Genomic DNA, 14,922 nt, shown 5'->3' with positions numbered 1-14,922 from the left:
CAAGGATTATTAAATGACTAGGTCAATAACAAATGCAAACAACTCAGAGAAGTGGAGCTGCCAATGTAAGTGAGGTGTTCAGACTATTATTCCTGGGCTCTGTGTGGTTATTCACTCGGGATTGATAGGTGGATGAAAACGGATTGGCCTCATGATAAGAAGACAGTGAACAAACCGAGGTGAATCCACTTTGATATATCGGCTTAACTAATTCCCGTCTCCTCACGCTGACGCCTTAGAGCCGGTGAGGGAAAAGGGGAATTTTTGACCCTTTGATTGGAGAGTCGATCAGGACATATTTCCCGATTTAAGTCCTGCGGGTAAGCGGAAGTTGACATGTGGCGCCCAACGTGGGGCGACGATTGACTCATTTTTGTCAAAATCGGGGTCGATCGAAGCCCAAACAGGAACCCGAGTGAGCGCGGCTTTGAGCGGTGGGCACAGTGCTTAGAGCTGGAGGCGAACTCGCTGATAAATTGTCATGTCAGACGACCCTGAGCTAACACAGAATTAGTCTCTTTGATGAATGGTGTTTCATGGAAAAGAACTACTTTAGTTGTGAAAATCTAGTGTGATTTTTGAATTGAAGTTGATTGTACTATTTTGTGTTAAAGGAACGGTGACTGGCTCCCCCAGGAGACTTGCACGCCGAGAGAAGCTGAGTGTGAGAAAGCCATTCAAAGTGAATGAGCTTTAACAGCGACCTGCTGCTCTGGTCGGCTGTTAAGGTACTGTTAGTGTACCTGGCGGAGCGCGCTGTGCCGCGCTTTCCTGAGGGAGGAGCTGAGTCAAGGGGTGGTTCAAGCCCGCCCACAAAAAGAGGGAGGGCTTGAACAGTGAGAGAGTAATGTTAAGGGGCTGCTCAGTGAAAAGAGGCTCTTTTAATGTTGTGATGATAAACTATGGTTTGCGCTATTTAGGCTTTCCATATTGGGTGCGGTTGCCCATTTTATTTGCTTGCCATTTCAGATTTCCATTTTTAGCAAATCTACCATACTCTTTGCTTGGTTATTGCGGGGTGCCCGATAATATTTATGGTCCCTTTTCTTGGATAGCGGACCCATTGGCAGAGGCTGCCGCTAACCTAAACATAACCCTGATCCCCCATCCCCTGCCTTTCCTCCTTGTATTTTTGCGAAAATTTTAAGTTTTCGGTTCCCGACAGGAGTGTCCATTGGCACAAGAAGAAAGTCGTCGAGAACTAAGGAGAGAAGGTAGGTGTTTCCACTAGGCTAATGTTCTAGTGGAAGCAGCCTTTTTCGGTTCCCCGACAGGAGTGTCCATTGGCACAAGAAGAAAGTCGTCGAGAACCCAGGAGGGAAGGTAGGTGTTTCCGCTAGGCTAATGTTCTAGTGGAAGCAGCCTTTTTCGGTTCCCTGACAGGAGTGTCCATTGGCACAAGAAGAAAGTCTTTGAGGACCAAGGAGAGAAGGTAGGTGTTTCCACTAGACTAATGTTCTAGTGGAAGCAGCCTTTTTCGGTTCCCTGACAGGAGTGTCCATTGGCACAAGAAGAAATCCACATCCCGGACGAGAGAAGCGGGAAGGATTGCAACCGACCTAAAAGGATTACACACCCCACCGTTTAAGAGAGGACATCCGCCGACGAGTGAAGGTAGGAAACCCGAACGCGGTAGTCCCGATAAAGGTAGAGGCAACGTACACGGGTACGGAGCTGAGTAACCAGGAGCTATAGTACGTCCCTGAAACCCAAAGCGCACGGGAAGGCTTCGGAAATAGATAGCTCCACTCCTACAATAAGAAAGCAAAGCGGGCTACAAAACACGCTAGTAAAGTGATGGAAAAAGTGATAGGGAGAAAGGGAGGGGAAAAGCCCCCCAGCCCTACAGAGAGGGGAGCAGGATTAATGCCTGACCCCCGTCCTCTAGAACAACCAGATATACCAGTAGTGGTTATGCTACTGGGCGAAGGTGTAGATCGATGGCCACCAGGAGCAAGAAGGGACCTGGAAGTAAGCAACCCTTCAATCCGTCTGACGGACCTCCCAGCGGAGGTGGAAAGGTCGGTGAAGGAAACGGGAGTGTTCGTGAGTGAATTTCCCGAAGTAATGGGCATAGCAACAATAGTAATGAACCACCCCCAGGAGGGATGCACCCCTGGGACGGTGAGCCTTTGGGTCCACTGGTGGACTGTGTTGTTGGATGTGTATAATGTGGTGGAAATAGTTAGCACCGGAGTCCAGTGGGACCCGATGATAAAAACCCTCGCTAAGAGAATGCAGATAAGGGAGGAATTAGCAAATCCCAAGGGGACTGAAGCATTAAGCCTCAACCTCTGGGAGCAACCGAAGTTGAAAGAGCTACAAATGATGCGGAAACGGCCAGCTGAGGCCGCTAGCGAAGAAGGCTTTTTTGATACGGGCTCACGTGTCCGGGTAGAGGAGGATGCAGGAGCATCGGAGAATGAAAGCTCGGGAATAACTGTGAGAATGACTCCCCTGATAAGAACGGAGCCCCTGGGCGGGCTGCCGGAGGAAACAAAAAAGGTTTCAATCGGGAATGGAGTAATATTGTGTCACTATGTGGGAAGCCCCTGGCAAATACAGGGGGATGCTATAGTGATAATCACAGATAGATCACTAAAACCGCACAGTAAAGCGCTTAGAAACATTTTAAGGCAGGAAGCTGGACAAGAATATGAATTAGAGGTTAAACAAAAATTACAAAAAGAATACCAGCGGCCAATAATAGCGGCAAAAACTAGTGGTGGAACACTCCCTACGGCATGATAATACATGTGCCAGGGACAGAGTGGAACCCCAAAAACGATCAGTCACAATATGCGGACGAAATGGCAAAAGCATTGGAGAGAGGGGTCGACAAAGCGCTGGGAGAGGGAGCGGAGAGAATAGTGATAGATGTAAATTGGATCAAAACGGGGAAAATGCAGTGGCAACAGGCTGAGTCCATAGCGGTAGCAGCGTTCACTTTAAGGGCTAAAACTCCTGTAACAACTCCATCGGGAGTAGTTTGTGATAGCGATATCGAAAAAGCAGAGAGAGGAGCGAGTTAAATCAGTGACAGATGAGATTTTATCCCGTACTAGACAAATGGAACGTGAACGACGCCAACTCCAGCAATCAACAAATGGAGAGCCCAGGGACTCGCCCCAGTCACCATCCCCAGTTAGAACAACTCCCGTTCCTTCCCCAGTAAGCGGAGGAGCTGCCCGAGTGGTAGAAGATGAAGAACAGGCGGGACCGAGCAAACAAACCCCAAAGGGAAAGAATAAAGCCCCGTCACATCCACCCCGGGAACAGCACGGGATCCCGTTCCGGGACGACCCCCCATGAAGACGGTGCCCCTGCCACAGTGTTTGATACCAGGAGACGGGAGCGAAGAGGAAGAAGATGGAGAGCAAGCTCCTGTTTCAACCGCGATTGGCGCTAACCCCGCTGGTGAAGACCAAGACTCAACCTCATCAGAAGATGACCCGGCCAACCACAGCCAGAACCCGAAAATAGTTACAAGACCAGTGAATAGAAGAAAGAAAAATCCTCAACCGACGTTTGACGTGTACCGATCCTCAGAAAGGATAGCTAGGGATGTTAGCCTGGGATGGATCGAGACAAAGGATGGGCGAAGAGCTTACACACCCGAGGCAGGGCAAGTAAATCGCCCCTATTCACCTGCCTGGCTCAATAAGCTAGATAGTAAAATGCCTCTAACTATGCGAATAACTTATCGCGAGGCTGTTAACATTTTACGAAAGATGGGTGGATGGTGAAGATGAGGATGAAGATGCTCATGTCAGCAGAGCTAGAGAACAACTCAAGAGGGATGTTTCCCTGCTAAATGTGTGGCACAAAATTAAGGAAGTTATATCTCCAAATAGGTATATCAAAGTGCTGCGAATGATTGTTAAGGAGAAAGGGAACGAAGCTGTCTTCGTGAAAATGGCCCCTAATAGCACGATGCTGAAAATTGAAGCCTCCGTTAAGAAGTGGGATCGTTTGACTAAGCATAACGCTGAGAAGAGGAGAACCGGACCAGTCGCTAGTCGAACCCGAGGGAACGAACAGCAAATCCAGCAGGGAGCTCAGCAGCCAGTTCAGACTGTCCCCTACATAAGACCACAGCAACAGAGAATGAGCGGAAATCAGAGACAGACCACCCAGCCAGGACAGCAGACGAGGCCCCAACCAAGACAACAGCCAGCAGCGCGAAGACCAGGTCCGGCATACATGCCCAAAGAAGAATTTGACAAACTGAACCCAGAAGAAAGGAAGGCCTTCCTCGAGGCTCGCAAGGTTGCAGCCTCCGGGGAGCCTGGCAAATAATGGAGACAAAGGCACGGGTCACCCTGGAAGGGGTTTACAGAATAGGGGATAACCTTTATGCTAAGGTGGAGGGAGTGCCCTATTTAGTAGACACAGGGGCCGAGGTGTCCATGACCCGTAAAGCCTTAAAACAAATTGGACACCTACAAGTAATGGTAGCTGATGGTTCGATTGCCAAAATGCCGGTAGGAATTTGGAAGGGAATTGTGTGGGTATTGGGACCACACAATTTGTTGACATTAAAAGATGCAGAAGAGATGAAAAAGCCTAAAAACCAGAAGCAAGTTGCGAAAAAGAGATGGGAAAAACGACAACCGAAATTAGTGAAAGTAGGCCCTACAAAAATAATACCTGACCAAGAATGGTATAAATCAGTAGATGTACCTGCCGTGAAAGCCCAACAAATCCAAGACAGTGTGTTAACTCTGGAAGGGAAAAAGAAATTAGGTGAAATCCTAGACAAGGCCGCAGTCGCACATTTTAAAAATGAGTGCGGAGATCCATCCATCCATCCATTTTCTTGACCGCTTATTCCTCACAAGGGTCGCGGGGGCTGCTGGCGCCTATCACAGCTGGCTCTGGGCAGTAGGCGGGGGACACCCTGGACTGGTTGCCAACCAATCGCAGGAGTGCGGAGATTTAGGACCAAAATATATGCATACTATTAGTGGAGGGGTACATCCGCCAGTAAGACAATATCCCCTTAACCCCGGAGCAGTAGCCGAAATGGAGGTAATTGTAAAAGAATTATTAGCACTTGGCATTATTCGTGAAGAGCTAAATCCTATTACCAATAGCCCAATTCAAGCCGTTAAAAAACCTGAAGCGGTAGGAGGGGGTTGGAGGCCAGTCATTAACTTTAAAGCTCTAAACCGCCGTACGGTGGCTAACCGAGCGAGCCTCATAAACCCCCAGGCGTCTTTAAAAACATTAAGGGTAAAGAAGTATAAATCATGTATTGACCTTGCAAATGGATTCTTTTCCCTGAGAATTGCCAAAGCATCACAAGGGAAAACAGCGTTTACGCATAAAGGAAAAGCATACGTTTGGCAGAGCTTGCCGCAGGGATATAAAAACTCCCCGAATGTATTTCAAGCAGCTGTCTTGCACATTTTGGAAGGTCTCCCAGTCACAGTTTACATCGATGATGTGTTCATCGCTAGTGACACGGAGGAGGAACATTTAGAGATTTTGCAGGCCGTAATCGAGCGAGTAACGGAGGCAGGATTAAAGCTAAATCTTAAGAAATGCCAGCTTGCCAGGTTTCAGGTAGATTACTTGGGATTCCAAGTGTCTGAAGACTTGGGGCTGTCGCAAGCGTATCGAGAGAAAATAGAACAGATTTTGCCTCCAACGTCCGAGAACGAGCTGCAGAAAACATTAGGACTGTGTAATTATGTTCGAGATCATGTTCCGTACTATCAGAAATTCGCGAGACCCCTTTATGCCCGATTGCGTAAAAATCCTAACGAAAAGAAAACAAAAGATTGGCCGTGGTCGGCTAAAGACCAAGAAAATTTAGAAGGGCTCAAGGACGCAGTAAAAAATGCTATACGCCTTGAACCAAGAAGCTTGGAAGTTAGGTTAGTTGCCGAGATACAATGCGACGAAGATAATGCAATGGTAAGTGTTAGTAATGAAGGTGCCGGCTTAGTGACACTATGGACTTATACTATAAATAATGTTGAGAAAAAGTTTCCCCAGGACGAGAGAGAATTAGCAGTTCTTGCTAAATATTGGGGAACATTAAAAGATCTAGCCCAGGGACAAGGCATAAAAGTTGTTACGCAGAGTCAAGTACATCGATACCTGCGTAAAGACACGCTAGAAAGTACTAAAGCAACTAATGTGAGATGGGGGAGGTGGGAAGACATCCTGCTTGACCCTGATTTAGAGATAGGACCAGCAAAGTCCATATCTAAAAAACAGGCGAAAACTGTAAATGGGGAGGAGAAACCATATGAATGGATTCTATACACGGATGGGTCCAAAAAGGGTGAAGACCAGCAAGCCCACTGGGGCTTCATCCTGAAACACAATGGTAAAGAGATAAGCCGCCGTAAAGGTCAGACTCCTGGCAGTGCCCAAGCAGGAGAGGCTACAGCGGTGTTAGAAGGATTGTTAGAAGCCATAAAACTACACGTGAGTCGAGTAAGACTTATAACCGATAGTCACTATTGCGCTCAGGCGCTCAAAGAAGACTTATCCATTTGGGAAGAAAATGGGTTTGAAGGGGCGAGGAGTAAAGAAATCGCTCATGCCGAGTTGTGGAAGAAAATAGCCGAGTTAAGGTTAAATATGACTATCGATGTTGTTCACCAGAAAGCCCACGTTAAAGAGGGGGCTCACTGGAGAGGAAATGATGAAATAGATAAATACGTCCAGGAGAGAAGATTGGTAAATGTAGGAGCGGAAAAATGGGACAATACCCCCAAAGGAGGAAGAGTGGTCCCAAATGAGTTTGTGTGTGAGGTTACTAAGGCTGTACATGAAGCGCTAGGCCATGGAGGTGCCTTGCCCACAAAGAGGGAGCTGGAGAAACTGGAACTTTGGATCCCAGGAAAGAAAATCCGTTCAGTTATACGAAATTGCGAGTTGTGTAATAAGTATAATGCAGGATGCCGAGGACAACGAGTGGACGGATTGACGATTAAAAGCACTGTTCCATGGGCATCAGTTTGCATGGACGTAGCAGGCCCCATGGGAGTAAACGGCACTAAAGGTGAGAAATATCTTGTTGTGCTTGTTGATTCGATGTCAGGACATTTTGGATTAAAAGCGGTACGTAACGCAAATGCTAATAGCGTGTTAAAAACGCTGGAAGAGGGTTGTATGTGGTTAGGTATACCGAGGGAATTAAGAACTGACAAACTCGTTTCAAAAAAGCTACAATAGACAGGTGGTGTCAAAAGTGGGGGATAATAAGAACTTATTCACCGCCTTACACCCCTCAAGCTAATGGCGTGGCTGAAAGAACCATTGGTCTAGTTAAAAGTTGGCTCAGGAAAAATGCTAATGGAAAGGAATGGAGTGAGAAATTGGTAGAGTTGGTCAAGGACCTGAATGGGAGGAGCAGAGCAGATAGACCTTCCCCTTCAGAGGAATTGAACCAGCGCCCCTTTGTCGCTCCTGAAGTAGGACGGATGCAAAGCACAGAAAACCCTCAGAAAGGAAAGTGCTCATTTCAGGTAGGACAGAGAGTGTGGATTAAATCTCATGGTCCATCTGATAGCCAGGCAGTAAAAGCGAAGTATGATCAGTTTGACATCATTGAAAAAGTTTTAGACAGAAATACAGTGCGATTGAAGAATAAGGGACTCCAAGGGGTAGAGCAGCTAAAACCGATACCAGTTAATTCAGCCTGAAGCTAAGGAGTAAGACAAATAATTAAAAAATGGAACAAGCCACTCTGCCCTTTGTCAAGCTCGTTATGGTGAAAGGAGCTGTCATTGTGCGGAGGACTGAAAAGGAAATAATGGTTGGTAAGGCATTTAAGCTTTGGATGAATGCAGTAAGAGGATATATTAGTAATAGAGTAGAAGGTTTTAGTTGGCGATCGGCTATCTTGCCCTGCGTAATTTGTGGTGGGAACGAGGAGTCGATGAGCCAGTGGAATATACCCGACGAAGGCTGGTTGGACGGTCTTAAGCCGGATTTAAGTGAGGTAGGCTCGGCTAAGGTACTTGAAATACAGGTATGTGGATATTGTAGAATAAAGAGCCTACCTAGAATAAAAGTGTATGCGCAGTGGGATTTGGCCCCGCAAGAGAATACGGAGGCGCAGTTTTGTGAATGTTTGTGGGACGGAGAGAGCATACTGTATTGCCAACATTGCAGGATGAGAATGGGGAAAGGTTCACTGATAAAAGCAGGGGAAGCCGAAGGGTGGCAGCTAACTAGAGCAGAAACCCAGATAAAGTCGCTGAGTTCCGATTTGCTGACCTATTGGCCGATGGAGATAAACGAGAGGACGTGCGACCCGAGATTTCAGGCACTGCTCTACAACAACTGGCCGCCAAAAGGAGGTGAGTATTGCTCGGCTCCGCTGATTGTTGGCTCGGAAGCGATGCCAACTTTGATTCACGTTGAACCTCTGTATGTAATTGAGCCAAGGGTACCCTGGGCCACGCTAATTAATGTTGCATTAGCCCGAGGGGATATTCCGATGGAAACGTTACCTGATGTCCCACAAGAAAGAGTAGTAAATATTAACAGCATGTGTAGCAGTTATATAGTAAGGGAAGCTACATTGGATAGAATGGAGTATAAGGCTAAAACAGTAGTAGTAAAGGTGAGTCCAGCGATGTCGCCTCGGAGGGATCCGAGGTCAGACACGGAATACTGGATAAAAGTAAAAGTTATGATAGCCATGAAACCCTATGAGGGTATATACTCTTTGGGAATGGCAGTATCAATGAGTACAGAGGAGGAAGCCAAACGGCTACACCCCAAATGTACTTTTTATGGGGATTGCCTTGATGGTAAACCGACAAGAAGGTATAGTGGTGAAAATAGAGATGAAGAAATAGAGTCTAGTAGTAATGAGAAGTTGATGGTATTAGCTCAGGTATCCACAGAAGAACTAGAAAAACTTAATGCTAGTTCATTAAGGAAGGACGAAAACAAGAAACCCAGGTCAGGGGAGAATTTCGACCTTAGAGGTCGCCCGAGGAAAAGATGGGGGCAAGGATGTCCCTACCCGGGTTGTACTGGTGAAGGAAATATGGTCGGTGACCACAGAAGGCATTGGTTGCTACGGGGATGCCCTAGTTTTAACAAAGCAAACCCATGGAGGTATAATAATTCACCTAAATGGAAGAAGCTAGTAAAAATGTGTAGAAAGGCCCCCCCTTCCGTTCTTCCCCGAGAGGAACAGATGGAAATGGGAGAAGTACCGGAAACTCCAGCCGCGAGGTCAAAGGCGGAAGGGAGGAAAGGGCCAGATGCAGGAGAGAGCGCCTCCTCTAACGGGGAGGAGCCAGAAGAAAAAGAGTACAAGCTAGAGTTGAGCGAAGATAGCGAGGACGACGTGGTAAGAGAACACAAGGTCCTCAAGATAGTCCTGTCACGCTTTTGGAACAGGCACCAGGACTTTCGTGTCAACCGCCAGCGACAACGTTGGGGGTATGGAAGGGTTTGGTTGACCACCATACTTTGCTTCGCAGTAATACTTTTGATATATAGTTTGTTGGCTTTGCGAGTAGGGATGAGACGAAGATCTAGCATCGACAGCATGACCCCAATTAATCCCATCGACCTAGTAGAAGTACGGCATGGCACCACTAAAATAACCAACCAGACGTGCTGGAAAGTGGAGGTGAAGCATGTCTGCGAAGAATGGAAAAGGAAGAAGGGAAAGAATAGGGCAGCCTGCGGTGCCGGAGAAGAAAAACCCTGTGAGATAGGTTGGAGAAGGGAGAAGATGGCAATAATAAATTCCTATCTTAAAACCTTCAACCAAACGAATTATAATGAATCCCTAAAAATTTTGAAAAGTAGTACGACATACCCTGCAAAATCAAAAACCGAGTGTAGAATTCGAATGATTCGATGGGTTGATAGCACAACAAACGGCTCTATAGTCAATATTACCCTATTATGCCTGGAGAAGCAAGAACAAAAGATCATCAGAGCAAATTGGGTCCAGATCGGAGAGGAAGATCCGGCTTGGTATTTCAATGAACATTGTGCAAGACTACCGGATGCAACAGGAGGATACTGGTTGAAGACGGACCAGGACGCCCCTGATTTCACCTACCCAGCGGCCCCACGAAATGACTCTTGTACCGAATTTCGCCCGGCATGGGAACCATGTTGGAACTGCATAACCTTTCGGTGCGAGGAGCCAGGGACCAACGGGACCGCTGATTACCTGCCAGGTACCCCTACTCCATCAATAGGTAAGTCATCTAAATTTTTTAAGCTGCGCGGAGGTGTGTTTGGTAAATTTAGGAAGCCGGTGGCGATTAAGATAACCAAACGAGTAATAACACAACGGCCAGGATGTTGGTTAATGTTAAAAAAGGCACAGTTGTATAGTAACAGCCATTGTGATTGGAATATGAGGAAATATTGTCCTGAGCCCTATTATATGTTTTGCTATGCGGATGAGGGTAATGGAATTACACTTCCCGATGAAGGGCTCATGGGTGATGTAAGTAAGATCATAACTCCCCTTCTTCCCTTTGTTGGGATAAATGTCGAAAAAGCATTATGTGATAAGAAAATAGTAGTGAAACACGAGGTATGGTTGAATGACTCCTTTCCATGGATATGGAAAAGAGGTACATTTATATTGAAATCAACATTTAATAAAACTTTGGGAATAAATGTGTTAAAAATAGTGGGGGCACAAATGCGGGCTCAACGTATTCCTACGCCGGATGATTTACACAATGCCCCAAAGGATGATTTTAATAAAATTGACCAATGTGTAGCATTAAAAATGTATGACAGATTACATGGGACGGAGTGGGAGAGTGGAATTTCACCGCGATGCCCCTTGGTGGAAACAGGGACACCACCTTTCACGCATTGGTATTATAACTGTACAGGGTTAAAGACAAACCAAACGGTTAAAGGGGTGCTACAAGCATGGAAGGAAGGACATACGAGAGATGAAAGTAAGACGTGGTGGGGGCTCAATGAACACGAAATGGCTCATGATGTGATACCTTGCTTAGGGAAGTCTGAGAATTATTGGGTTAAATACCAATATATAGCAACAGTGTATTCTAAAGAGGAAGATATTTGGCCTAACGTTAGTAGACCAGCCTTATACGCTAATCCAAGGCCATGGCAAATGTTGTGTAAGGGAGGAGACTCCGTGAAAAGTTTTAATGAATGTACAATTGTATTAGCACGTATCCCCTGTTATAAAGTCTCCCGATTTCAGGATTTTTGTAATGTACGTTATCGCGATGAGGATTATGCCAATTATGAGGGGGCAGTTTGGATCAAGGATAATAATGATCGTTGGATCCGGAGTCAAGCTGCAGGTAGGGAGTACTGTACGAGATGGGACAAAGATAATGACTTGTCCAAAATGGTAGGACTGAAAATTCTCCCTAAACCCCCTGACTCAATTATGCAGATTCTTGAAGGTCAGGCATTAAGGAGGAACCTTTGTATGGGGTATATAGTTACGGGGTTTGATTGGGTAGGATTTAATAAGATTTATGGCCAGGGTACATGCCATGAACCTGCGGAGAGATGGCTGCATTGTGGACACAGTGACGAATGGGATGAAAAGGGGGACCATGTATGTACATGGTATGAGAGAATGGGCTTAGCAATAAAAGGTGTAGTAAAAACCGTGGCCACAACAGCCGTTGAAGTTGTAGAAGATATAGCGGAGACGGCGGTTACTGGGATAGGTACAGGATTTTATAGTTTAGTTCATGATGTTGGACTTTGGTTCCTGCTAGGCTTAGGGATTGTCCTATCAGCGGTGATAGCTTTTGCAATTGTCAAAAGAGGAACTTTGTCGTTATTTCCTCACCAAAATCATAAAGAGAAAACCTTACCAAATAAGGTTAAAGCTCAGTTATTGGCCAACGAGCTGCAGGCAAATTGGGGAAGGGCGACAAAGGGGAAGTTACTGAGCATTGGGGAAGGGCTACAGAAAAGGGCGGGATCGACCCAACTATAAATACCACGCCCTAGCCCCGACTTCCTCACTTCTCACTGAAATCTTTTGGCGGAACAGTAAAACAACATCTAACCATGGCATGCAGTGCCCCGGTTAATGGTACTAGGGGGAGATCAGGCGCCCTTCAAAATGTGAGTAATGAAGCTGAATATTGGATTATTTTCGTAATATGGCTTCTTTACTGTTGTACAGGACAATGGGATATATGGCAACTAACTCGACCCATTATTTTGATAATATCTGTTATCAAGGTATTGGTGTTGCGATTCGTGTTTTGTACATACACGCTGGGACTGGGATGCTTCATTGTGTATATGCATGGCCGAATTAAAATTGATTATAAAACTCCAAGAGGGGTAGATGAAACTTTCCTCTTGGTTTGCTGGATTTGTTTGGATATGACCTCTATAAAAGTTTTTGAGGTTGTATACGGAGCTGTTGTGATAGAAGGTGTATTAGCCATTGCTTTAGCCCTCTACATCATGAATATGGTAACTCGCCTTCAGAAAAACCCTGTGGCTACAGGCAGCAAGGTTTGGATTTGGCGAACAGCTAAACTATTATTATGGGGTATAGTTTGGGGAATAATTTCAATTCTCCTTTGGTTGCGCCTGGTCGACCAATTGGTTTTAGTAATTTGGTTTTTTACCTATGCAGCTTTCTTTACTCTCCCGCCAAAAGGTTCCGCTACTCGGAGAGCGACCACATCCTCGCTCTACCGTAGTAGAGGTGTTCCGCATTCTCTCGATAGAGCGGGTGCGGATGATGACTTAGATCAAGATCGAAATGTATATACCGGGAGCCGCAATGTTCTAGGCTCCCCTCAGATCTAAGAATGATTGTATATGCCGGGGGCTGCGATGTTATAAGCTCCCCTCAGGCCTAAGAATTGTCGAATTGTGTTTGTGTGTTTGACAGGATAACCAGGATGAGCCGCGGTGTGTCTGTGGAAGCGATCTCCTCACGTCCGCATGGGTGGTGGGGGACGCTTACTACGGGCACTGCTGCTATCCTTTGCCCGCAGATGATGAGTGTAGAGAAATGTGGCTCATCCCTGACGGGCTTTTTCTAAATTTCGTTTTTGATCTCTTCACTGATATCCACTGCGGTTCCTGGGTATGGCCTGGCTTTGCTGACCTCGCGAGCTCAAGTAAGTTGGAAGGTTTGGTTCAAAGTAACATGAAGAAAATACGTTATTTTGTTAACGATGAGGGTGAACTCATCGGGAGAACTTTCCCTTTGATGCGTATGATATGGCGCCTGCCTGACGGTGCTCAGCGCCTGACTTTCAACACGCCGGCTGGCTTTTGTGTAGCCGCCACTCCTTTGAAACAGGTCAGACCTAATCGGGACGAATGGCCCTACGCGCCTGTAACGCCCTCCTCGCCCGTCCTGGACCGGGTTGACGAGCCTGGGGAACCCAGTGCCGCCCGACAGGATGCCCCAGTTGGTAAAGTTATGCCACTGGTGAGGCTAGTGACGCCCTCTCCGGCGGTTACATCATCCGTTGATGTCCCGGAGGGTGTGCCAGGCGAGGATGGGGGTGGAACGGGGTCGTCTCCTTCCCTGATGGTAGGTGAGTTGGGCCTGTGGTCTCCTCTTGCTGATCCTCCGTCGAGCTCCTTGCCTGAATCCCCGGTATCTCCGTTGCCGGATGACATAAGGGGGTTGGATGAAGTTGATTGGTTGGAGCTGAGTGACGGGCTTGTGCGGTTGATCAGTATGGACACCATTGATCTCTAGGAGGGGGTGTTGAATTGAGTGGATTGAGCGGGTCAGATGAAACGCCATATCATGTAAAATGAGATAACAAATTAATGGACTAGACTCAATTCTTAGTTCGAGACCAATTGGTGTCTATATGAGTGAAAACCAAAACCAAATGGCCTCTGTGTGTAGCTCCCTAAAGCAACCACCAGATGCCGCCAAAACTGTACAACCAAGCCGCACTCAGCACAGCCCGGACATCCCATATAAGGAAGTGGCCAGATACAAATTAAGTGTAAATAAATGGGATCCTGAACTAAGTAATAATACACATATACACAATCTATATTCGACAGTTGTTATCCTGATTTATGGATCAATGATCACAGCACATTGATGCCAACTATGAAGTTTTGCTGTCTTTTATTTTATTTTCTTTACGAGCGATACTGTCTTAATCGCTGATGATGTTGCTGTAACTGCATTGAGTGAAAAGATTACCTGTATGTATTGTCCTCTCAACAATGACATGCATGATGTGAAACAAGAACTAGAATTAACCTGTTAAGTTTCCCTGAGAGAATTTGTGATTAACATGTCATGTATATATATGTTATTCATGCTTGCCTAGTTATGTTTAGAACATTACTATATATGATGTTATTGATTTTAATGTTTATGATTGTTGAATAAGAGCCAAGACCATTGACATATGTATTATGAGTAGAACAGAGGAGTCAGAGTGAAGCTTTTGGCCCCACGTTGAATTCCTTTTGAAAAACAGGAACTGGTCGCGCTCTGTGGTGTGCGCAGCCTAGCAACCAGTTTCCTGTATGTGTTTATTCAACGTTATGCGCGTATGACTCATGAGTGTGGAAAGTACCGAGAGCAAAAGTCCCCTTGCGCATTGATATGTGAAAGGACTGGAAATCCCCCAAGACGCGCGGAAGGACACACTCACAAGGATGAAACCAGTGGCACGCACCCAAGTTTATAAGAGGCCCTCCTCGACGAGGACCGACGCTCTTCTTCGTCACCCTGTGATGTGATCTGTATGGAGTGTGTTGCTGAAGACGGATTCGCGGCTTCGTGGGACTTAGGGTTCTTCATGAAGGGACTTTGACTTTTTGCCGTGAGTGGATCATTCTTCACCGATTGGGTAAAGTACAAAACTTTTATTAATAAGGTGTTTAAGAAAAAGATATGAAAGATAAATCGCGTGTAGGGTAAGAGCCATTTAACCACTCCCATATCTTTAAATTATT

Source organism: Festucalex cinctus, chromosome 13 (assembly GCF_051991245.1).
Source record: "Festucalex cinctus isolate MCC-2025b chromosome 13, RoL_Fcin_1.0, whole genome shotgun sequence".
NCBI classification, from domain to species: Eukaryota; Metazoa; Chordata; class Actinopteri; order Syngnathiformes; family Syngnathidae; genus Festucalex; species Festucalex cinctus.
This window is presented reverse-complemented; position numbering follows the sequence as displayed.